A 3,574-nucleotide genomic window follows, 5' to 3' on the forward strand; every position below is an offset into this window, starting at 1 on the left:
ATATCGTCTTCGTGCGGAACTGAAAGTTAATCGAAGAATTGAAAGCTAGCTAGTTGACTTTCATCACAAAAATAAAAATACATCCAAATGATATTGACTCCATAACCATAGTGTATAAACCTCGTCCGAACTATTTTCGAATAATCTTTCGGAGAATTGTGGACTACTAATTCATTTAAATTTGGAAAATTGAAAGTAACTCCATGAAAAATACATCCACTTCATATGAGTATGTCCATAACCATAGTTAACAAAACTTGTCAGAATAATTTTCGAATGATCTCTCAGAGAATTTTGGACTACTAATTCATTTAAGTTTTGAAAATTGAAAGTTTATACTCCACAATTTTGGGCTACTAATTCATTTAATTAGTTAACTTCCATCACAAAATTAAAAGTACATTCATGAAATTGAGTATGTTCCGAACCATTAATCACAAATTTTGTCTAATCAATTTTCAAATGATCTTCATCGGAAAAATGAAAGCAAATAAAATTTAAGTGAGAATTGAAAGTAATTCAAGCTAAAATAAAACAGGAAAACATCAAGTAAACCGTAGCATTCAGTAGTAACTTTGACTTTATATATGTTAGCCGAGATCATCTCGTTCACAATCACTAAAATAATCACTGTGATCACTATCGCTGTCATTATTTGCTGTCATTATTTAGATCGCCTTTATCACCGTCAGTTGTACTTCTAATCACCTCTTCCCCTCCAATTTCATTTCCGGTCCAACTGCCAAAGTCTTGGCCAATTTCATCTGCACTGGTTACATTATGTGTGTGGGATGAATCTTCTTGGATGAGCTCAACTTCCGGTGTCCCCAAACTGTAGTGATCCATTGCCTGCATTTTAAGTACAATTCAGGTTCTCCATGTTGTCCAACGAGTGTAACTATGTGTTATTCCATTCTCTCGAATATGCTCTCGCACCACATCTCTACCCAAGCAGTTCACATTATTGCATCTCAAACAGGGGCAAAAAATACTCTCACCTAAATCAGGAGTACGATGAGACCAAGCAAAATTTATGAATTCATCGCAGCCACGTTTATAGTCAGGGTGGCATTTACCCTTCTGCATCCAATTTTTATCCATCCAAGCTTAACAATGACAATACAACCAGCTCCTGCCAAAAAAATCCCACCATTAATTCAATATAAAAAAAATGAAATGGTTATGTTATATATATGTCAAGTTAGTTAAAAAATTTGATAGTTTTGTCATATTAAAATATCAAATGCAGTACTGAAACTTTCTATTATTGTGAGAATGTTCATCGAAGGAAGATGAAAACCAACATACTACACAAATAAAATGAAAAAAAAGTAAGTCCTCTTCTTGAATGTTCACATTCCTATTCATGAAGGTGGCATTGATCAGGGGAGATACTTGTTACAAATCTGAACGTATCCAAGTCTAACATAATGTGCAAAAGACTACTAAACCCTTGGAAGCGTGATCGCACCTACCAATATGAAAGCTATTTTAAAACTCAAGTTCATTGGATGTCGAAAGCATTTTTCCTTAAGGAAATACAAAAAAGCATAGTTCCTAGTAAAATCAAGAATGCTGAGAAAGATTTGATGCTGAAGTCACCACTCACCAGCCATCAACTGGTTTAATGATATTATGAATGGGTAGTCCCAAAAAAAAAAAAACGAATACTGATACTCCAAATGCATACGTTATCCAACAGTCAGCCGTGATAGTCTCCGTTAATATAAAAACGAGAAGAGCAGGGAAAGATTTGGCTACTCACAAGGCAACATACCCTAAATTGATTGGGATAGAGAAAGACAAAGAATTTGCAGATGGGTTAGTGATGAAAGCTAAAGAGCTCTCCAGCTCGAAACCTACTTGTAAAATTAACCGTCCAGTGCCAAAAATCATTGTCGACAATTAAAATTTCACATGAATAATATTCTACTCACTGATTAACGTTATGTATCCGTTCGATTGCATACATCCACCGGTAATCAACAGGTCCGTCTACTATCATAACTACTTGGGACTAATCCGTGACGGAACTAGGAATTCAGATTAGGGGGCTTAAAAAAAATCTGCGTACTGTAAACAATACCTCTTAAAATTTTAAGATGGAATCAGATATCAAACTGATCCAAGCAACAGCTTACAAACGCAGCTTTGGAGGGATCGACATCTTTTACCCTTTTGCTCTGCTAGTCGTCCCTGTTGGATCACTAAAACATCATGTTCAATATTCTTGTAAACCATCTCACCTTTTCCTCTATGGTATATATACTGAAATATCGATATATCAACAAACAAGCAAAATATTTGGAGATGAGGTCTCTAAATACATGCACTAGTATAGCTAATAGAACAAGAAAAGAACCTCGGTGCACTTGGACTTTTTTTGTTTTGACTAATCCTGTGTGCAAGCTCTTGGTCTTGCAAATTCACTTCAATTTTGATATCTTTCGGCAATTTCCATAGATATACGGAGAGTCAAAAAAATACAACATGAATGAACCTTTCGGTCATGAGGTATTCTTCGGTTAAACGCAGCCTACCTCTATGGACAGGATAACAATGAGATTTGGATGTGAGCAAATTCAATAACTATTCAAGGGAACTATGGAGTGGTCATCAGAATATTAAGGGGTAAATGCAGTACTTCACCATGGAGAATATGGAAGCTGATTGATTACATCTAAGTGGCAGAAAAAAGTATCAATGTGTACAGTTTAACTTTATACCCAAAATATGTAATGCTAGTTAGTGCTCAATCATTAGCTACCTGGGCGATTCAAAATAAGTCCAAGATAAATGAACTGATTCATGTTTACCAAACTGCATCACTCCACTAGATTGGGATATAATAAGTAACCAAATTCTTACCCTGGCTTGGTAATAGATATACCTTCGTTTCAGCTAGATTGGGATATGATGTACTACCTAAGTAAACAAAAAAAAAAAATATCTGGGGGTGGCTTAAGCCAGGGTATGCCCGGAAGTAGTTCCGCCCCTCTATCCAGGAGTAGAACAGGGTGCTGGTAATCTAAGTAACGATACAATCTACACAGATGAAATTACAATTTACAAGGCTCAAAGATGTGATTACTATCTGCAGAGAAGCTCTTACGATTTTTACGAATTGATTATTCAGAAACACTAAAATCAAACACTAATAACCAAACAAGGCTTTTGCCCTAACTAAAATCAAACCCGTATATAAGAATTAATATACAATACAAGTTTAGAAAATGATCAAATAAAATTAAGAAACCATACCTCAACTTTTGATTAAGAAGAAGTCAGTTCACCTGATCAGCGAAGGACGAAGAACTCTTTTTTCTCTTTTTTTTTTTTTTTTTTTTCTTTTTTTTTTTTTTTTTTCGGAATCTTTTCTTAGGCACGTCATATCACTTAAAATAAAAACCTCTTTTTCTTTTTCGAAAACTCATCAAATAAAACAACTATATTTTTTATATGCAGCTATAGCGACGAAAGTGTGGCAATAGGGAGTCGAAATATTATCAATTATATTATTAATAAATATTGCTACACTGATGTGGCAAAAATCTAAGTTATTATCACAGCTAAA

The 3,574-nt window shown here is 34.5% G+C and overlaps 1 long non-coding RNA gene across 2 annotated transcripts; it reads right to left on the bottom strand.

The window, feature by feature from the left end:
* Positions 1 to 384: 384 nt before the first annotated feature.
* On the bottom strand, positions 385 to 3,347 carry LOC113328198. Of its 2 annotated transcripts, none has more exons than XR_003349298.1 (4): positions 3,262 to 3,347; positions 2,087 to 2,196; positions 999 to 1,132; positions 385 to 849 (listed from the first exon to the last, which is right to left on the bottom strand). It is a non-coding gene; the product is annotated as an uncharacterized LOC113328198 (long non-coding RNA). The 2 variants fall into 2 exon arrangements; XR_003349299.1 differs by having other exon boundaries at positions 2,087 to 2,207; positions 3,262 to 3,341.
* Between the last annotated feature and the right edge of the window lie 227 nt (positions 3,348 to 3,574).

The sequence above is a fragment of the Papaver somniferum genome, chromosome 1 (assembly GCF_003573695.1).
Source record: "Papaver somniferum cultivar HN1 chromosome 1, ASM357369v1, whole genome shotgun sequence".
In the NCBI taxonomy this organism is placed as follows: Eukaryota; Viridiplantae; Streptophyta; class Magnoliopsida; order Ranunculales; family Papaveraceae; genus Papaver; species Papaver somniferum.